The sequence below is a fragment of the Phocoena sinus genome, chromosome 3 (genome assembly GCF_008692025.1).
Source record: "Phocoena sinus isolate mPhoSin1 chromosome 3, mPhoSin1.pri, whole genome shotgun sequence".
NCBI classification, from domain to species: Eukaryota; Metazoa; Chordata; class Mammalia; order Artiodactyla; family Phocoenidae; genus Phocoena; species Phocoena sinus.
Genome location: NC_045765.1, coordinates 148,010,299 through 148,033,271, shown reverse-complemented (window position 1 = coordinate 148,033,271; position 22,973 = coordinate 148,010,299). Strand labels below are relative to the sequence as shown.

The 22,973-nt window shown below is 38.4% G+C and overlaps 1 protein-coding gene across 4 annotated transcripts in view; it reads left to right on the top strand.

Moving 5' to 3' along the window:
- The window catches only part of CDH6 (cadherin 6), a 131,332-nt gene that overhangs the window by 70,248 nt on the left and 38,111 nt on the right, over positions 1-22,973 (top strand). The gene's annotated exons all lie outside the window — the stretch shown is intronic.

Below are 22,973 nucleotides of genomic sequence, written 5' to 3'. Positions count from 1 at the left end.
ATTTCCAAATATCATCTGACCATTTTATTGACTCCAGAAAGTAAAATGAGGACATATCGCTCATTACAGCCCTTCCAGATTACTGGAGCTGAGTCAGGGAAACAGCTTAGTTATACTGTCATCATGAGTTTTCACTGAAATTTTATCATCAGCTACATTCCCGTTGCAGAATACCTGCATCCCGCAAATAAGTGAAAAAAGACAGGGACACAAGTTTGTACTTCGTAGGTTCTCTGTTTCAGAACATGGTATTGATAAGAAAAATAATTGTCATACATCCTTTACGTAAACACACTGGGAACAAACATAATAGAGATGATAAAATGTCTTTATGATTACAGCTACAATTTTAGAACATCTATATTTGGATATCACTCAAAAAGCATAAATTTTACAGATTCCAGGGGCTGCATGTTCACGCTTCAATCTGTTATCAAATATCCCTGAATAACCCTGTGCCAATATTCTCTTTAAGCATTTACCACAATAAATGAAGGAAAGCCATCCATGGCTTGGGCTGAGGTAACCAGGCATCGTTCCAGTGAAGTGAATTATTAATGTGGAATAAAGTAGGAGAGGAAGTATTCAGTGAAGGGGTGAACATCAACACGGATCCCCAAGGGTCTAACCTTGTATTTGCTATGAAATTCACATACTGTGTGACTGCTGAAGACAGTCCACTTACTTGTACTTCACTCCGTTTCCTCTGTGAAATTTGAATAGCACTACACTAACAAGGCTAAAAAGTTATTGTAAAAATAATCTTATAATCTTTAAAGCACTTTCTACAATACAAATAACATTATTGTTATAGAAGATTACGTTTTTTTACAGTGCTGTATTTAAACAATTGATCCCCCCTTTCTTTTCTTTTTCTTCTCAAATTGTGATGCCATTTTACATAAAAATATATGTATTTTTAAAGAAAGGCCAGGTAGGGCTTCCCAGGTAGGGCTTCCCTGGTGGCGCAGTGGTTGAGAGTCCACCTGCCGATGCAGGGGACACGGGTTCGTGCCCCGGTCTGGGAAGATCCCACGTGCCGCGGAGCGGCTGGGCCCGTGAGCCATGGCCACTGATCCTGTGCATCCGGAGCCTGTGCTTCACAACAGGAGAGGCCACAACAGTGAGAGGCCCGCGTACTGCAACAACAACAAAAAAAGGCCAGATATTTCAAAATACTAGAAGCAACAATGGATAAAACCTCAGAAGAATCAGTTTTATGATTATAATTGTGAGAGGTAATATTGCCATGGGGAAAAATTGCAAGCTGTGGAGTCAAGCAGATCTGAGGCTGCATCGCTGTGCTGCCAATTGCCAGTTGTCTGGCCCACGGCAGGTTATTAACCTTTCCAGACTTTAGTTTCTTCATCTAGAAAATGCATGGAGCAATGCCTACCTACGGCATGGAGCTGCAGCGTAAAGTGAGACAAGAACTAGTGGCTGGCACGTAGTAGGTGCAGAAAGAAGTTATTGATGAAAACTCCATTGTATACACTCTATTAAATCTGTCTGTAATGCGTGGAAGTGGATTACTGACTTTTATATCATTGAAAAAGTAAAATGATATACTTAACGGATCTCTCAGTGGCTGGCAAATGTAGAGGATTGTGGGAAAACCCCTTCACAATCACAGCTTCAGTTTGATTCGTTGGATTTGGATATTTTATCGGCAGCAAGATAAGTTTCCCTTCCTCATCATTATCTGCCCCTGCCCCACCTCCTTGAAGTTATAACCCATAAAAAATATACACTGGACAAAAAAAAAGTCAAGGGCAATAATTGAAGTTATCGTAGGTGCCAGCATTGCTACATCAGATGTATGTAAGAGGTGTTCCTGAACTATTGATAAGGCATTTTCCTGAATCTGTCTTTGGACTGTATGTTTTATCAACAGACAAAGGGATTAGACTACAATTTGTTTTTTACCACAGTTAAACGTAGACAAAAAATAAATATTTAAAAAGAAAAAAAAAGGTTCGTTTCTCATGTGGCAACAGGTTGGTCCACTTTTAAAAGATTTGGAGTAAACAGGTACCTGATGAGATTATCCGAATCCACAAGGTCAAGAAATTTGGGGGAAAAAAATTTTTGACTATAGCAGAGGTTCCAAAACTTTCTTGGTTCGCAATGCCTGTAACATCTCGATAATTTTTTCACAATGCCCTTAGGCCAAAAGAAATAATTAGGCCCAAACAACTTAATACGTATTTATGTTCTAACAAATAAGTAACCAAAATAACAATTAATAGAAAAAATAATATTTTTATTTCACTCTTAAATAACCAGTTACTTCCTAATGGAATGTGGGCACGTATTGGACACTGCACAACTTCTCAGATTGGACGCCGACCCCTGGTTTCCTTTTCCACATTGATTTTCACACGGTACTTGCTTTTTAACACGGGCACTGTGGGAAACCCATCTTAATAAATATATGACATCATCGAAAGGAATGTAGCACCACCTACTGTTGAAACTGTGATCTACTCTGAGCTAGTAATTCGCAAGACGTCTGATAGCTCATGTTGCTGTATTTCCCTCAAATTTTTAAAATATTTCCTGATGCTGCAGTGAGTTCCCTACTGCACCCCAGGGTGCCTTGGTGCAAACTCTGGGAACCATAGGAATGTTGTTAGATTGGTATATAAAGGTGTACAAAGGCTAACAGAACCTTAAATTGTGCCATCAGCCCTACTAAATAATACCTATTTAGAGCCTATTCTTGAGACCTAAAACTGAAAAGGTTGATCTGTACATGTAACAGATAGAAGCATTAACTAAGGAAAAGTAATGTGGTTGAGCAAATACACTTAAAGTAGAAGAAAGAAGTTTTTACATTATAAGCAGCTGTTTATATGTGTGTTCCTTGGTTCCAGTTATTTGGAGGTAAGTCAATAGGGATGACAGTGACTTCACAATGGGGGAAAATGTGAGAATGGGTGTGGGAGCAAGAGGCTACCTGGTGTAGAAGGAGAAAAAGAAAGTCACATAAGCATCCAAGAAGCAGCAGAAGATGGAGTCTGGAGGCTGGAGTGACAATGAAGTGAATATACAAGATTATGCTTTAAAATTGAAGCACAGGGACTTCCCTGGTGGCACAGTGGTTAAGAATCCGCCTGCCTATGCAGGGGACATGGGCTCGAGCCCTGGTCCAGGAAGATCCCACATGCCGTGGAGAAGCTAAGCCCGTGCGCCACAACTACTGAGCCTGCGCTGTAGAGCCCGCAAGCCACAACTACTGAGCCCAAGTGCCACAACTACTGAAGCCCGTGTGCCTAGAGCCCGTGCTCCGCAACAAGAGAAGCCACCGCAATGAGAAGCCCAAGCACTGCAACAAAGAGTAGCCCCCGCTCGCTGCAACTAGAGAAAGCCCGTGCGCAGCAACGAAGACCCAAAAATAGGTTAATAGCCAAAAATAAATAAATTAATTAATAATAATTTAAAAATTGAATCACAAGCAAAGATAGCAAGACCTTCCTTCTCATGCTGTCTTAATGCTCCTCAGCATTCTTCTGTGTCCAGTAAGATTAACACAGAAACATGGACATGGCACAGCTGGGGAGGGATGCACTTGTAAATACCAATGAGGAAGGCCAGTTACAGCTGAAATATTGACACCCAAACTCTGATTTATGAGACAATTCTCAACACCTCTACATACCTGAAAAGGTGGTGGCAGGTAGAGGTATCAGAGTAGAAAGAAGTGGTCTTATATTGGGTAAAAGTTTGTGAGCGTAAGATATAGACGTGGATACGGATACAGATAAGGAAGATGCTATTTTCTGAAACAGGGGTCCCAACCCCTGGGCCGCGCGGCCTATTAGGAACCGGGCCACACAGCAGGAGGTGAGAGGTGGGCGGGGCGGGGTGGGGGGGGGCGGGCGCGCGGGGAGCGAAGCTTCACCTGCCGCTCCCCATAGCTCGCCTTTCCGCCTGAACCATCTACCACCCCCTCCCCCCGGCCCACCGCCGTGGAAAAATTGTCTTCCGCGGGACCGGTCCCTGGTGCCAAAAAGGTTGGGGACCCATGTTCTAAAATACATAACCATTTGGGGGAACTTTTATGCTGATTTAGCATAAGCGGCATCTGTGTCTGGGAGCTTGTTAGAACTTTAGACTCTTAGGCCCCACCTGAGATCTATCGAATCAGAATCTGCTTTTCAACAAAAGCAGAATTTTAGGTGAATTTTATGCATATTAAAATTTGAGAAGTGCTGCTTTTAACAATATGTACGTTGGCCTGGGTCTCACTTCCCCAGAGATTCTGATTTAGTTGGTTTTTAATTAAGTATTTATGACCCGAATATGTGGCGAAACTTGAGAACCTTTGCCCTAGGAGAATATTATTGGCAATAATTATAATTAGATGTGGCAAGCTCAGTGATAAAATGGGCATCCCCAAAGTATTGTTGAAATATAAAGGAGAGGGGCCACCTGGGCTCAGGGGTTCAACAGAGCTTCCTAGAGACAGTGATGGTGTTGGGACCACATCTTAAGGGAAGAACAGGTGTTAGCCCATCTGGCAGAGGGAGAATTACCAGGACTTCCCAATTAACTGGTTGCAGAAGCCAAAGGAGAAAATGCAGGAGGTTCAAAAAGTCTGAGATTTCAAGATAGAACAATCAGGATAGTGAAAGTGTCACTGATGCTGGCACAGAAAACAGAAAGAGGTACATATTTTCTTGTCAAGGGCTAAAGGAAAGAGTATTTGATTTTATGCAGAATCACTTAGATTATCTTTGGCTTTATGTAAGCTGAATAGAAAAATAAGAGGGAAGCATTGTAATTCCACATTTTCAGAAAACCCCATGCCCCTTCTTCCAGCTTTACATAATATAGCAATTCCTTGACAATAGCTGGTATATAGTCTAAGATTAAATTCAATAAGAAAAAAACATAGGTAGATATAGATTAGATTTTGAAGACATGGTTATTCATTAATATAAGAATGAATATATTTAAAATCTCAAAACTATGCACAATTTTAGGCAAAAGATTCACATATTAACATTAAACAGCCCACAGCAACACTTAATTTCCTTGTCTCCTCCATTTTATCCCTCACAATGTTCTTAATCCTCTCTTTCCACACAATGTATAGGTAAAACTAGTCTCCATTAGAGGCCATTGAAGTGCTTCTACTTTTAGCAGCATATCAAGAGATCTGTTTTTGTGGAATTTGATAAACCATATATTTCATAAATGTTTTCTGATGTTAGCTTTTTGGAAGTTGGTGATGGTTTCTTTTTTTTCTTCAATCTGCAATTTTTTTTTATTCCTAATATGATTTATCTATGCCTGCCCTCTTGGTTTATTTATTAGTCTTGCTCAAAATCTTCCTATTTTGTCTTTTCTTTTTTTTTTTTTTTGAAATTTTGAATTTTATTTTATTTTTTTTTTATACAGGAGGTTCTTATTAGTCATCCATTTTATACATGTTAGTGTATACATGTCACTCCCAATCTCCCAATTCATCCCACCACCACCACCACCACCCGCCGCTTTCCCCCCTTGGTGTCCATATGTTTGTTCTCTACATCTGCGTCTCAACTTCTGCCCTGCAAACCGCTTCATCTCTACCATTTTTCTAGGTTCCACATATATGTGTTAATATACGATATTTGTTTTTCTCTTTCTGACTTACTTCACTCCGTATGACAGTCTCTAGATCCATCCACGTCTCTACAAATGACCCAATTTCATTCCTTTTTATAGCTGAGTAATATTCCACTGTATATATGTTCCACATTTTCTTTATCCATTCATCTGTCGCTGGACATTTAGGTTGCTTCCATGACCTGGCTATTGTAAATAGTGCTGCAATGCACATTGGAGTGCATGTGTCTTTTTGAATTATGGTTTTCTCTGGGTATATGCCCAGTAGTGGGATTGCTGGGTCATATGGTAATTCTATTTTTAGTTTTTTAAGGAAACTCCATACTGTTCTGCATAGTGGCTGTATCAAGTTACGTTCCCACCAACAGTGCAAGAGGGTTCCCTTTTCTCCACACCCTCTCCAGCATTTGTTGTTTGTAGATTTTCTGATGATGCCCATTCTAACTGGTGTGAGGTGATACATCATTGTAGTTTTGATTTGCATTTCTCTAATAATTAGTGATGTTGAGCAGCTTTTCATGTGCTTCTTGGCCATCTGTATGTCTTCTTTGGAGAAATGTCTATTTAGGTCTTCTGCCCATTTTTGGATTGGGTTGTTTGTTTTTTTAATATTGAGCTGCATGAGCTGTTTATATATTTTGGAGATTAATCCTTTGTCTGTTGATTCATTTGCAAATATTTTCTCCCATTCTGAGAGTTGTCTTTTCATCTCGTTTATGGTTTTCTTTGCTTTGCAAAAGCTTTTAGGTTTCATTAGGTCCCATTTGTTTATTTTTGTTTTTATTTCCATTACTCTAGGAAGTGGATCAAAAAAGATCTTGCTGTCATTTATGTCAAAGAGTGTTCTTCCTATGTTTTCCTCTAAGAGTTTTACAGTGTCCGGTTCTACATTTAGGTCTCTAATCCATTTTGAGTTTATTTTTGTGTATGGTGTCAGGGAGTGTTCTAATTTCATTCTTTTACATGTAGCTGTCTGGTTTTCCCAGCACCACTTATTGAAGAGACTGTCTTTTCTCCACTGTATATCCTTGCCTCCTTTGTCACAGATTAGTTGACCATATGTGCGTGGGTTTATCTCTGGGCTTTCTATCTTGTTCCATTGATATATATTTCTGTTTCTGTGCCAGTACCATATTGTCTTGATTACCGTAGCTTTGTAGTATAGTCTGAAGTCAGGGAGTCTGATTCCTCCAGCTCCGTTTTTTTCCCTCAAGACTGCTTTGGCTATTCGGGGTCTTTTGTGTCTCCGTACAAGTTTTAAGATTTTTTTGTTCTAGCTTGTAAAAAGTGCCATTGGTAGTTTGATAGGGATTGCATTGAATTTGTAGATTGCTTTGAGTAGTATAGTCATTTTCACAATATTGATTCTTCCATTCCAAGAACATGGTATATCTCTCCATCTGTTGGTATCATCTTTAATTTCTTTCATCAGTGTCTTGTAGTTTTCTGCATACAGGTCTTTTGTCTCCCTAGATAGGTTTATTCCTAGGTATTTTATTCTTTTTGTTGCAATGGTAAATAGGAGAGTTTCCTTAATTTCTCTTTCAGATTTTTCATCATTAGTGTATAGGAATGCAAGAGATTTCTGTGCATTGATTTTATATCCTGCAACTTTACCTGATTCATTGATTAGCTCTAGTAGTTTTCTGGTGGCATCTTTAGGATTCTCTATGCATAGTATCATGTCATCTGCAAACACCGACAGTTTTACTTCTTCTTTTCCAACTTGTATTCCTTCTATTTCTTTTTCTTCTCTGACTGTCGTGGCTAGGACTTCCAAAACTATGTTGAATAACAGTGGTGAGAGTGTACATCCTTGTCTTGTTCCTGATCTTAGAGGAAATGGTTTCAGTTTTTCACCATTGAGAATGATGTTTGCTGTGGGTTTGTCATATATGGCCTTTATTATGTTGAGGTAGGTTCCCTCTATGCCCACTTTCTGGAGAGTTTTTATCATAAACGGGTGTTGAATTTTGTCAAAAGCTTTTTCTGCATCTATTGAGATGATCATATGGTTTTTATTCTTCAGTTTGTTAATATGGTGTAACACATTGATTGATTTGCATATGTTGAAGAATCCTTGCATTCATGGGATATATCCCACTTGATCATAGTGTATGATCATTTTACTGTGTTGTTGGATTTTGTTTGCTAGTATTTTATTGAGGATTTTTGCATCTATACTCATCAGTGATATGGGGCTGTAATTTTATTTTTTTGTAGTATCTTTGTCTGGTTTTGGTATCAGGGTGATGGTGGCCTCATAGAATGAGTTTGGAAGTGTTCCCTCCTCTGCAATTTTTGGGAAGAGTTTGAGAAGGACGGGTGTTAGCTCTTCTCTAAATATTTGATTGAATTCACCTGTGAAGCCAACTGGTCCTGGGTTTTTGTTTGTTGGAAGATTTTTAATCACAGTTTCAATTTCATTACTTGTGATTGTTCTGTTCATATTTTCTATTGCATCCTGGTTCAGTCTTAGAAGGTTATAGCTTTATAAGAATTTGTCCATTTCTTGCAGGTTGTCCGTTTTATTGGCACAGAGTTGCTTGTAGTAGTCTCCTAGTATGCTTTGTATTTCTGCGGTGTCTGTTGTAACTTCTTTTTCATTTCTAATTTTATTGATTTGAGTCCTCTCCCTCTTTTTCTTGATGAGTCTGCCTAATTGTTTATCAATTTTGTTTATCTTCTCAAAGAACCAGCTTTTAGGTTCACTGATCTTTGCTATTGTTTTCTTTGTTTCTATGTCATTTATTTCTGCTCTGATCTTTATGATTTCTTTCCCTCTGCTAACTTTGAGTTTTGTTTGTTCTTCTTTCTGTACTTCCTATAGGTGTTAGGTTAGATTGTTGTTTGAGATTTTTCTTGTTTCTTGAGGTAGGCTTGTATAGCTATAAACTTCCCTCTTAGAACTGCTTTTGCTGCATCCCATAGGTTTTGGATTGTTGTGTTTTGTCATTTGTCTGTAGGTATTTTTGGATTTCCTCTTTGATTTCTTCAGAGATCTCTTGGTTATTTAGTAACGTATTGTTTAGCCTCCGTGTGTCTTTGTTTTTTACGTTTTTTTCCCTATAATTGAGTTCTAATCTCATAGCGTTGTGGTCAGAAAACATGCTTGATATGATTTCAATTTTCTTAAATTTACTGAGGCTTGATTTGTGACCCAAGATGTGATCTATCCTAGAAAATGATCCGTGCACACTTGAGAAAAAAGTGTAATCTGCTGTTTTTGGATGGAATGTCCTATAAATATCAATTAAATCTATCAGGTCTATTGTGTCATTTAAAGCTTGTGTTTCCTTATTAATTTTCTGTTTGGATGATCTGCCTATTGGTGTAAGTGAGGTGTTAAAGTCCCCTACTATTATTGTGTTACTGTCGATTTCCTCATTTAGAACTGTTAGCAGTTGTCTTATGTATTGAGGTGCTCCTATGTTGGGTGCATATATATTTATAATTTTGATATCTTCTTCTTGGATTGATCCCTTGATCATTATGTAGTGTCCTTCCTTGTCTCTTTTAATATTCTTTATTGTAAAGTCTGTTTTATCTGATATGAGTTTTGCTACTCCAGCTTTCTTTGGATTTCCATTTGCATGGAATATCTTTTTCCATCCCCTAACTTTCAGTCCGTATGTGTCTCTAGGTCTGAAGTGGGTCTCTTGTAGACAGCATATATATGGGTCTTGTTTTTGTATCCATTCAGCAAGCCTGTGTCTTTTGGTTGGAGCATTTAATCCATTCACGTTTAAGGTAGTTATCGATATGTATGTTCCTATGAACGTTTTCTTAATTTTTTGGGTTTGTTTTTGTAGGTCCTTTTCTTCTCTTGTGTTTCCCACTTAGAGAAGTTCCTTTAGCATTTCTTGTAGAGCTGGTTTGGTGGTGCTGAATTCTCTTAGCTTTTGCTTGTCTGTAAAGCTTTTGATTTCTCCATCGAATCTGAATGAGATCCTTGTCAGGTAGAGTAATCTTGGTTGTAGGTTCTTCCCTTTCATCACTTTAAATATATCATGCTACTCCCTTCTGGCTTTTAGAGTTTCTGCTGAGAAATCAGCTGTTAACCTTATGGAAGTTCCCTTGTACGTTATTTGTCATTTTTCCCTTGCTGCTTTCAATAATTTTTCTTTGTCTTTAATTTTTGCTAATTTGATTACTATGTGTCTTGGCGTGTTTCTCCTTGGGTTTATCCTGTATGGGACTCTCTGCGCTTCCTGGACTTGGGTGGCTATTTCCTTTCCCATGTTAGGGAAGTTTTTGACTGTAATCTCTTCAAATATTTTCTCTGGTCCTTTCTCTCTCCCTTCTCCTTCTGGGACCCCTATAATGTGAATGTTGTTGTGTTTAATGTTGTCCCAGAGGTCTCTTAGGCTGTCTTCATTTCTTTTCATTCTTTTTTCTTTATTCTGTTCCACAGCAGTGAATTCCACCATTCTGTCTTCAAGGTCACTCATCCGTTCTTCTGCCTCAGTTATTCTGCTATTGATTCCTTCTAGTGTAGTTTTCATTTCAGTTATTGTATTGTTCATCTCTGTTTGTTCTTTAATTCTTCTAGGTCTTTCTTAAACATTTCTTGCCTCTTCTCGATCTTTGCCTCCATTCTTTTACCAAGGTCCTGGATCATCTTTACTATCATTACTCTGAATTCTTTTTCTGGAAGATTGCCTGTCTCCACTTCATTTAGTTGTTTTTCTGGGGTTTTATCTTGTTCTTTCATCTGGTACATAGCCCTCTGCCTTTTCATCTTGTCTATCTTTCTGTGAATGTGGTTTTTGTTCCACAGGCTGCAGGATTATAGTTCTTCTTGCTTCTCCTGTCTTCTTGCTTTTGTAGTTCTTCTTGCTTCTGTTCTTCTTACTGCTGCTCTCTTCCCTCTGGTGGATGAGGCTATCTAAGAGGCTTGTGCAAGTTTCCTGATGGGAGGGACTGGTGGTGGGTAGAGCTGGCTGTTGCTCTGTTGGGAAGAGCTCAATAAAACTTTAATCCACTTGTCTGCTGATGGTTGGGGCTGAGTTCCCTCCCTGTTGGTTGTTTGGCCTGAGGCACCCCAACACTGGAGCCTACCCGGCTCTTTGGTGGGGCTAATGGTAGACTCTGGGAGGGCTCACCCCCAGGAGTACTTCCCAGAACTTCTGCTGCCAGTGTCCTTGTCCTCACGGTGAGACACAGCCACCCCCTGCCTCTGCAGGAGACCCTCCAACACTAGCAGGTAGGTCTGGTTCAGTCTCCTATGGGGTCACTGCTCCTTCCCCTGGGTCCCAATGTGCAGTCTACTTTTTGTGTGCCCTCCAAGAGTGCAGTTTCTGTTTCCGCCAGTCCTGTTGAAGTCCTGCAATCAAATCCCGCTAGCCTTCAAAGTCTGATTCTCTAGGAATTCCTCCTCCCATTGCCAGACCGCCAGGTTGGGAAGCCTGATGTGGGGCTTGGAGCCTTCACTCCAGTGAGTGGGCTTCTGTGGTATAAGTGTTCTCCAGTTTGTGAGTCACCCACCCAGCAGTTATGGGATTTGATTTTACTGTGATTGCGCCCCTCCTACCATCTCATTGTGGCTTCTCCTTTGTCTTCGGATGTGGGGTATCTTTTCTGGTGAGTTCCAGTGTCTTCCTGTCGATGACTATTCAGCAGTTAGTTGTGATTCTGGTGTTCTTACAAGAGGGAATGAGAGCACGTCCTTCTACTCCACTATCTTGGTGACGGTTTTCTTGGGGGAGTTTTTCTAAAAATTGATATGCTGTGCTTTTTTAAATATCATGAAAATTTGGGTTCTCTTTGATGCTCTAATGTACAGGTCCTCCTAATATGCCTTTCTCTTGAGTCGTTAACGTCTACCCGATTCAATGAGCCACTAGTCATAGGATAATTAGACAGTAATGTTTTGACAGCCCATAAAAATAAAAGTTGTCAGCCATATACACCTTTAAAATTAGGAATGAACAATTATTTGTTCCTAATTACGTAATCCAAATTCAGTCAACATGAAGCCATATTTTATTCATTTGAAAGACCATTTAAAAGATGCTGTCATTAAAAGATTGCTTTCTTATATTCCTTTTTTTTTTTTTTTAAGAGCATAGACTTAGGAGTAGAGACCTCCTAAGGTGATTCAGAGACTAATTAACCACTGCTGCTTAAACAGGAACATCAGATTAAAGCATCTTCATAGCTAACACTTACTGAGTATTGTTTTGTTCCAAACACTCTGTTAAGTGCTTCAGGTGTGCTATTGCAATGTATCCTCACCAGTGAGTTTCCACTGTAATTCCTGTTTTACAGAGGAGTAAACTAAGGCTCAGATTGGGCCAGTACTTTAGCCCAAGATCTCTGACTGCTAGAACCTGACAGTCGACCTCTGTCTGACCTCACAAGTACTCAGTTATATCCCCTACCCTGTGCATCCACTACTTCACAGAGACTTTTTTTTTTTTTTTTTTAATTTTAATTTTTTTTTTTTTTTAGAAGATGTTGGGGGTAGGAGTTTATTAATTAATTAATTTATTTTTGCTGTGTTGGGTCTTCGTTTCTGTGCGAGGGCTTTCTCTAGTTGTGGCAAGTGGGGGCCACTCTTCATCGCGGTGCGCGGGCCTCTCACTAGCGCGGCCTCTCTTGATGTGGAGCACAGGCTCCAGATACGCAGGCTCAGCAGTTGTGGCTCACGGGCGTAGTTGCTCCGCGGCATGTGGGATCTTCCCAAACCAGGGCCCGAACCGGTGTCCCCTGCATTAGCAGGCAGACTCTCAACCACTGCGCCACCAGGGAAGCCCCACAGAGACATTTTGAGGCCCAAATGAAGAAACAGTCCTAGAATATGCTTTGGCATTCAATGATTGCATTCAACTCAATACCACAAATACCTACTGAGGACCTGCTGTGTGAAACCCAAGGGTAGAGAGAAACAGAAAAAAATTTTAGAGATTACTTTTAAAGAGCTACACAGATGTGTTGCATTATTATTCCATGCATTCTTTTTAATTTTTCTTGTTTTAATTTCCAGAACACATCAGTGTTATTCAAAATAGTTATAGGTCGGCATTTTAAAATTAGATAGGCAATTAGTGGTGTTTCTGGTCATCATGATGAAAAAGTCACTTTTCTTTTTATTTCCCTTGATAACCTTCTCTAAACTTCTGTTCTGATTCAGTCACCTGCAGTAATCTTTTCTTCCTGTGTCAGTACAAATGCCTTGGGCACATCTCTCTTCTTCATCATTTAAATTTAATGCTCAGACATTTAACATTTTCATATTTCAACCGGTTAGTGTATTTAAGAGAATGTGCCTTCACTTGCTCCTTGAACGTACTTTTTAAAAATGTTTCAAGAAGTAACTTCCCAACTGTCAATAACTGGCAGTAATGCTGATTTTGTTTCCACTGTCAGTTAACTGATTCCATTTTCTTTACGACAAAAGCTTCAATTTGCTATTTTATGCGTAAGAAAATGTCCTGTGTAACAGCCGTTCTCTGAGTCTTAAACCTCCCTCTCTGCAGTCACTCACATGGAGAGCAGAAGAGTTAGAATGTCTGACTTTGGTCATAAACCCAAATGCACTGTTTGGCTACCTGAGTCACACAAGCAGAGTAAAGTATAGAAAGCCAAACAAGGACCCAATCCCAAATCCTCCAACTTCCATGTTATTATGCCTGTGGACTCTTATATCCTCTGTTTATAACTCAATTTGCTGAAAAAAATGGAGGGATCAAGTTGAACAAAAGAGAGTTAAAGGTTCAAATCCTTTCCGTTCCCACTGAGTTATTTTGCCTCCGTGCTCCACAAGCCAAACAGAGCTAGAGGCTGTTCGAAGGTTATAGAGACTCTGCATGCTCGTTATAACAAACCCGCCAGAATCTAGCCTATGGACGTTGTTAAGTATTTCTTTACTCATCACCTTAATTTGTTTATGAAACCATGTAAATACTTGATTTGCACCAGAGTTCTTCATTTTTTGTCATGTATGGGTCCACCCTAGCAGAATGGGAATATAAATATACAGATTGCCAACATCCCAGTTTACATGTCTTTTAAAATCAAAATCCCTAATTATCATTTTGATTGACTCATTTCAAAAATCAGTTAAAAATCCCTGACATATTGGCAGTCAACGGTCAAAATATTCTTAAACCACTGATTTTCTTCATTTCTATTGATGTGAATTAGTACATTATTTTAAATATGAGAAACTAAGAATATATTGTAACAAGAATTATAAATTTAACTTTTAGAGTGCCCTACCTCTAGTCAAAATTAAAAGCTGTCTTTCTAATAGTCTACCCTTTCCTACCAAAAATAAATGGGTTTTTGGAAGGGGTCCTGCCTTTAACAACCTTCATCAAATTTAGAGATTATAGTTAGATGTTAATGTATCATTGGAAACTCAAGGATTCAACTCTTTTTGTATAGATGTAGGCTGCTGTTAGCAAGCTCCACCTTCCTACAAGTTTTTACATTGCCAGTTATTAAGATAACGTAATATACATTGTCATCATATATTGATACATACATCATATATATCATATCCTCATGAGTGTGCTAAATATATCAATATTCTTTGAATACCTATCTTTCCATCTAGAAATGAAGAAGATATTGAAAGAAAGTACAGAATTCTCCATAAGAGAATTAGAGGTTTTTTTTCTTATTGCCATTATTGATAAATAAGTAAAAATAACAACAGCTATTCTCAAAGGTCAATGTGAGGAATCAAATTTGAAATTATGCAGCCTGGGATAAGAAGAAAAGCAGCATGCCAAAATGTTTCACAGGAAAAATATTTATAGTTTCTTCCAGTTTTCTATTCACAGAGAACACATATGCAGAAGAAAAGGGAGGCACTTTAAAAGATTAAAATGTATACATGTGTAAGATATATGGATAAATACTTTAGGTGAATTGGTGTGTTTCAGAAGACCTGAGGGCAGTAATGAAAGCATAACAAAAAGCCTGACATATCCGTCTGGATGTGGGATTTAATGCTGACTAGAGGGAACAGAGATTGGAGTTAAGAAGGCAGCTGAAGAATTTATCTAAGCTCTTGCATTTTCAAATAGATTTGGAGAGAAAATGGCTTTCATTCATTCAACAATTATTCACCAGAGACTATAAAGTTAATAGCATGGGCAGCCTGCCTATGTTTGAGCCTCAGCTACACTGTGACTACCTGGGTAATGTTGGGCAAGTTATTTAACCTCTCTCTGCTCTCCATTTCTTCAGCTGTTAAATGAGGGGAGTAATAAAGTTGTTGAGGTGAGGATTAATTAAGTTAATACGAGAAAGAGCTTAGAATGGGGTCAGCATATGGTACTCACTAGTAAGGTACTAAGGGAACACCAGAATAAGGAGGGAAGGCATCCTACTATCAAGTGCATCTTCAGAAAACAGGAAAGGTGAAGAGAAGGATGAACCAAAAGTGCCCAGTTGATGATTCCACTAATGTTCAGTCTCATTCTCTGAAGTCAAGCATTATGGGCCAGAAGATGGTGCCAAAGCAGCTAAGGCAGCTGCAAACACAACTCATCACCAGCAATTCAGAGGGCCAAGTATATATAACAGTACAAAGTTTTCTTTATTATCCCAACCAAACTAAAAATAAAATGAGCACTACACTTTATGTCATTTGATGATCCTGGTAACTTTTGTAGATCCTCCTATTAAGGCTATATATCATTTCATTTTAAAACATCATTACTTAACACCACAATTTGGAGTTTATGTTTTTGAATATTTAAAGTACTGTGAAATGTTAAGAGTCTGGTTAGGTCTTGTTATTTTTTCAATAAAACTTCAATGCACCTAACAATCAAAAATGACTATCACACTTAGGGTATAATGTTTTAAACTGGAATTATCATAGTTCAGTTGTTAAGTGGGATTTAATATCATGAGATCCTTATATTATTGCACCAAAGTTTATTATTGTGGGAAAATTACTTTTGATTTAATTGTTTAATTACACTTTTTAAGAGCTAAATAATTAATTCCTTGTTTAAGGTTAAACTTTGACCTTTAATATATTGAGTACTCTTTTATATTGGGTCCTAGGTCTGGTCTTTCAAATTAGTACTTTAGGTATTGAATTTAAACCTTTGAATACTTATATCTTTATAAACTCCGCAGGACCCTAGACTACGCCTCACTCATATTTTTATCCTTAAAGATATCTAGCACAGATTTTGTACATTGGAAACAGTCAAATATTACTTCAATTAAGCTGCAGGGACCACAAAAGATACAAAACTGCTGTGTTATCCAAAAGCTGCCTCCCAATTTATTGATGTGGATGATTTGATATGGATATCATCGATAGCGTTTTGTGTTGTTGACAACTGAAAATCTAGTCTCTAAAGTTCAAGGATATATTAGATAGTAAACATATAAACCAAATCATCATGAAAGTCCTTCCACAGAAACTACCTCTGGAAATTTCACATCAAAATGACATAGGTATTTTATGATATAATAGCAGAAAACTCAAACTTCCTTAGTGCAAACCAGAGAAATTAAAGATAACACAGTTAGTTGTATGTGCATAAACTAACAGGAAGATAAAAATGAAAATATATAGCAAATAATATCACATCATAAAAGTTGGTTCCTTTAAGACTTTTACAAATGAAAAATCAAACATTATTTAGGATCTCAGTAGAAGAAAGTTTGAAACAAAATGAGAAAAAGCCGGAGTTCATTAATAGAAAACAATTTTTTTTCTTAAAATTCCTAAGCTACACTGTGCAGATAATTCAAGTGCTCAGTAAAAGAGAAATCATTTAAGACCTGAGAATGTTGATTGCAATGATTCACAAAAAAATCAACTATACAGAAAAATGGGATAACACAGAGAGAGAAAAATTCTATATAACGACTAATTCTTTTCGTACCAACTATATATTCTTCTAATCAACATATTTTGAGTTCTCACAAGAAATATAATCATTTCTGGAAAATAATCACATCTTAACTCTTTCTACTGTTTATAGTATGAGTACAATTCAGAAGCGAACATGAAAGAGGAGATGCAAAGAAAGTTCTGCTTTAAAACAGTTATGCAAAACGTTAGCATGCTTTATTGTTTTCTTTTCATAAATCGTGAAGCATAAGAATCTGGCTTATTTACTTAATCTACATCCTAGGGTTTCTTTTTTGTTTTTCCAATGAAGATAAATACCCTCCAGGAAGCAAACTTTCCCTTTAGAAATCAAGTAAAGCAACTTTTATGTTTGCATCTTCTCTAAGTTTGAGATTATTGCCAAATAAAAGTGTTTAAAATTTTTTAAAAAGAAATCAATAAGGTAGAGTGGAGTATAAGAAATTACTTTATTATCCATTTGTATCTTGAGTGTTCTATCTACCCTCCCAACTGTGTGTATTCTGTAAAAAGAACAAAAGGGGGGAATCATTTACCTTGTATGAAAGCTGTGATCTTGGTGATTACCAATCTACCTGCCTCTTAAAGGGAAATACTGTTTTAAAATCAAACCAAGAAAATGAAGTGACTTGGGCAGACTTCAGTGGCAGTACTTTATTCAGTTTTATCTCCTTTTCAACAGTCTAGACATCACTTACTTGAGTTTTAAAACAATAATGAGACAGTCAGAATCTTTACTGCAATTCAAACCATCAAGTAACTTCAAAGAAGGGGAGGGTGCTGGGTGGGAGGGACAGAACAGAAAACACAACACAAGGGAAATCATCCCCTGGTAGGTGAAGAGGCTTCTTAGATTGTTTTTTAGCAGAGTTTTATTGCAGAAAATTTGTAATGAGATAGGAGCAGTGATAATATTTTTCCACATTTTATCAAGTACTACAGTTTATAAAGTGTTTTCATGTGTACAAGCATTCCTCATTATCTGCCTAAGCACTCTTTCAGTTGAGCAGAATTCAATCCTTCTGGGTGTAAGGAAACAGAGTCCCAGAGGGGTTAAGAGACCACAGTGCCGTTGCCAGCAGAGTGCCAAAGGTGAAGCTGGAGTCCATGCTTTTTGACATGGTTTAGTCTACTGCTCTTCCCTTATACCACATTATTACCATGTTCAAGTAGTAGAGAGTATTTCAGGCATGGTGGGCAATGGAAGAGTAGCACAGGGCTTAGGAGTCGGAGCACTTGAAGTTAGGGCACTAACATCACCATGAGCACACTTTCCCTAGCATGGCCATCCAGACAGCACACATTTTTCTTCACTGATTGTTTCCCAGTTATTCTCTTAAAGAAAAAACAAAAACAAAAAACAAAGCTGTTCAAATTATTTAAAAATTTATAAGCTACTCCCATGCAATAAAACTAAAAACTAGTTAATGAACTCATAATCATTTCTCCTAGAATTGCTCACCATTATTTCCTTGAGTATATGAGTGCGTTACAGAATTCAGTTTAATCATCATTTATTGGACATGTACAGGATGCTTGAGAGTTATGAATTTGAATGAGAAATAGTCTCTCCCTAAAGCAAACTACTTGTTTTATAACTGTATGGCTTTAACTTTTTAGATTCTAAGTAAGAATCTACATAAGAATATTATATCCAATATTTTTCTCTTTTTTTTCCAATATGTTTTTTACCTTTGAAGAAAAACACATTTGGGGAAAAGTCCATTAACTAGTGAGGAGCATAATTTTTTTTAAATTCCTGCTGCTTGAATCATCATGTCTCAGATGTCTGCATTTATCTATTAATATTTTCTTCCAAAGTGTATTTTTACAGAGAGAAAGAGAGAGGAGGCAAGGGGAGTGTGTGTGTGTGTGTGTGTGTGTGTGTGTGTGTGTGTCCTTAGATTTGGTAAGTGCTGAAGAGATTACATTATAAGGCAAAAAGTAGGATTGTAATTGGTGAGTTACAATGCCTTACTAAATCAATTTTTGACTGGATATCTGGCTCTCAGCTTGACTTACCACTGGCTTTTTAAAAATGAAAATGTTAGACTAAGCAGGAGGTCAGACTAATGTCTCAGTCTGCCAAAGACCTTGGTCTTCCAGAGCCAAGCAAAAGGCAGTAAACAATGCCTTTTTGGGGAAATAACTTCATGCAGTGAATAAACCAAAATGCATTTGTTTAATTGATAAATCCCAAATGAACAATAACATCTATTATAATTTGTACCATTTGTGCCAATAGAATTTACAAATAATTTAGCCTGGGGTCTAATATAATAATATAATGAATCCAGAAACGTTTATAATCATGGTAGGGAGTGCTTTTTGGTAGTATTCTCTGATGTGAGTCAGAGAGTGACTCTAATGGAGTCAGGCAGATCTTGGTAACCTCCCTGGCTCTGCTCTTAACTTTGGATAAGTTACTTAACCTCCCTAACCTCAGTTTCTCTGAAAAAAGTGGAGAAAATAAAGCTTACTTCCTGGAGTCATTATGAGTATTATTGATTAACAAACAAAGCATTCCTGCAGTACCTAACACATAGTAAACGTTCACCAAGTGTTAGTTTTCTTCTTTCTTCACTGAAATTCTTTTTTTTTTTTTTTTTTTTTTTTTTCTGCGGTACGTGGGCCTCTCACTGTTGTGGCCTCTCCCGTTGCGGAGCACAGGCTCCGGACGCGCAGGCTCAGCGGCCATGGCTCACGGGCCCAGCCGCTCCGCGGCATGTGGGATCTTCCCGGACCGGGGCACGAACCCGCGTCCCCTGCATCGGCAGGCGGACTCTCAACCACTGCGCCACCAGGGAAGCCCTTCACTGAAATTCTTGAAGGACCACATGCAGTTCCAGCTCACTTTGAATTCCAAAGGTAAAGAACTACCTTAGTGGGACTTCCCTGGCGGTCCAGTGGTTAGGACTCGGCACTTTCACTGCCATGGCCCCGGGCTTGATCACTGGTCAGGGAACTAAGATCCTCCCCCCTCAGAAAAAGAACAACAAAAAAACTACCTTAGCTTCCTATTGCTGCTGTAATGAATTACCACAAACTTAGTGGCTTAAAATAGTACAAGTTTATTATCTTATAGCTTTGGAGGTCAAAAGTCTGAAATGGGTTTCGCTAGGTTAAAATCAAGGTGCCGCAAGGTGTCTTTCTGGAGGCTGTAGGGGAGGAGCCGTTTCCTTGTCTTTTCGAGCTTCTAGAGGCTGACTACATTCCCTGGTTCATGGTCCCTTCCACCAAAGACAACAGCATAGCATCTTCAAATCTCTATCTCAGTTTCTCTCTCTGACCTCTGTTCCATCATCACATTTCCTTCTTTGACTCCAGCTCTCCCCTACTTCTTTCCCTTATAAGGACCCTGGTGATTACATTGGGCTCATGTGGTTAATCCAGGCCAGTCTCACTACTTCAAAATCTTTATCTTAATCACACTTGTAAAGTCTTTTTTGCCATGTAAGGTAACATAGTCATTGGTTCTGGGAATTAGGACATGAACATCTTTGGGACAGCCATTATTCTGCTTACCACAACTATTATAGCACTAAAGTTTTGTTCGTTTAATAGTTACTCTGGTACTTTTGACATTAAATTCAAGGTATTGAGTGTAGAGGATGTCAAGGGAATTAATACATTTCTTCTGAGTTTAGATTTAAAATTCTTTTGCTTTTAGCAGTTTTGTCAAAAATTCTCCTTCATATAACACAAGGTCTGTTTCAGTGCTTATTAAATCTAACAAAGGTAAAAGATTGAATTGAGTGGGGTCATGTGGAATCTCTGCAAATGCAGAGCACTTTATGGTATTATATGAACGTATTTTTAAAGTTACAAGGTACGCAATGAGGAAAAAAGATGGAAGGATAGATTAGATAGATAATAGATAGATGATATTGATAGATAGATAGATGATATTAATAGATAGATAGATAGATAGATATAGGATTCAATCAGTGGTTCTCAAAGGAGGCTATTTTGCCCCGCAGGGGACACTTGGCAACATCTGGAGACATTTTTGGTGGTCACAACTTGAAAGGTGCTATAGGTATCTAGTGCGTAGGGGCCGGGGATGCTGCTAAACATCTTATAATACACAGAATAGAGTTACCCAGCCCAAAATATTAATAGTGCAGAGGTCAAAAAATCCTGAATTAGATAGATCTGTGTAACTCAGCACTTAAGATATTGTTTGGTACAGGATAAACCTTTAATGAATGTCGTAGAACTGAATGTAAATATCCAGAGAAAATATTTATGTTGCAGTTAACTGACTAGACTGTGGTGTCAGACTGCCTGGACTCCAATCCTTCTCCCGTTGGTTGTATGATTCTGAGAAGTTACTAAACTCTTACCTTGCCTCAGTTTCCTCATCAGTTGAGGTGATAGGAAGAGGGTCATAATGAGTAACAAATTATATAATCTGTGTAACAGCAGCACATTTCCTGGCCCATAGGATGGGCTTCATAAATGTCTGCTATTATTACTTTCCCAAATTCCAGACAGACCCATTGCCAAATGATTGATCATATAAGAGAAAGCTTTAAAGATAAAATATTTACACTGTTCTAAAAATCAATCAAATTATTTATATTATATAGAAGGATATAATGTTTTCTAGTCATGATAAGAGGCAACACAGTATAATCAAAAAAGAACATGGGAGATGGAGGCAGCCTGATCCTAGGTTTTGTCAGAGGAAGAGATTGTCCTGATTCTTCTAGAGCCCATTTAACATATCAAGAGACGAGCCTGGCCAATTCGAATAAAACTTACGAATCCCATTTATAAATGTAGTTACCAAAAGTTATTGGTGCCAGGCTCTGGGGCTATTGGTCATTCTTACCCCCCAGTTATCTTCTCAGTTTTTATGGTGCGAATTGTCTCTTCCTCCCACCAAAACTTAAGTGGTGGGGTATTCCTAAAACTGAGGGAGGGATTTCACATTCCTGGCTATTAAACACAAAAACACACAGCCCTGTGTGTATCTAAAGTCATTTCTACTTCTCTGAGACATCGTATCTGAAGTCTGGAAAAGGGGGCAGTGGGAAGCAGTGGCAAGTTTGTGGATAAAGGTGAAAACAAAGTGGGTTTTTGCCCATTTCCCTTTGAGGCAATCATGTGGTGGAGGAGAAGCTCCTTTAAGCTCCTGGGCTTCTCCAGGGCAAGAAAAGGGTAGATAATCTCTTTGATGGTACCTACCAAGGACAAAGCAACCCGCGGCTAAGTCCACATTTGCCAAGGGCAATGGAGGAGTGATACTCAGACATCAGGGGGTATGTGATACCAAGGAGGCAGGCAGGGTGGGACTAGTCACCTTGGACCCTGGAGAGCTGAGATCGTGATTCCACTTGCCAAAACCATAGATGCCCCTGAGGAAAGTAATGGATGAGGGCTATTGTCTAGAGACCAGTGGACCAGAGGCAGTACAGGACTGCCCTTAGCTCCAAAAGCCCCGAATTTTCCTCTGATTTGTGCCATGTGGGTCTCTCCTCTTCATACACCCAGATGTCATCTTGGAATGAATCGGGGCAAAGAGAGAAAGCAAAACCCAGAAAGACCGGGATTTATTTAAAATAGTTATCTAAAGAGACTGTATTATTGAATCAGGCAGATTTTATTGGACTGCACTAAATTACTGAATATTGACTGAATATTCAACCTAATATCGAGTTCCTAATACTCAATGGGATTAGAGCTTGAGGGATAAGCTATTAAAAAAAAGAAAGAAATAATAAGGAAGCTGCATCTTCCCGTGCACCTCTGAATGCAGTGTGAGAAAATATGTGACCCTGCACCTCAAGGGAAGGACGCTTCTATTTTAGCTGACTTTATTGCTTTTATTATTCCAGGCACCTACTCAAGGCCTTCTCTGATCTTCTCCCACACAGAGCCTTGGAACCATGCCATGTGCTCATACTGGTTGCCAAGCCATTTTTCTCCCCTCGGTGATCCAACCTTCTCCAAGAAGTCTTCCTAAACCATCAAAGAGCTAACATGTCCCCTGACTCCACCTTATCCAACTCACAGGTTCCCTCTGTATTGTCCTCTAGCGTTTCCTTTACCTTGTTATTCCTAACTAATACTTAATAAGAATACCGAAGTGTCTAATTTCTGCTTTTATTTGCTTTCTTTTATGTATGGGTAAGTATTTCCAAGGCTAATTTGCAAAGGTATAGAAGGCAGGTATTAGATGTTTTTTATTCATTGCCTTATGCAGCTCTTCAGGCCAATAAGTGTTTTTAAATGGTCTTGGTTGACAGTTAAACTATATTTTAATAGAACAATGTTTCTGTGAAATGGAGAATTTTCCATTCATTTTCCATCAGCTTCATTCTTGAAACTTCTTCACCCTTAACAGATGACTTCTGTCCTAGCACTTATAATGGGTCAAGGTACTTATAACATCTGCTCTTTTGAACAAATCTAATACAGGTTGGCTTTATTATTGAGGTTTAATTGGTTATTAAAGAAAATTTTTTATATCTGAGGTGATAACTTGAAATGCTCTCTG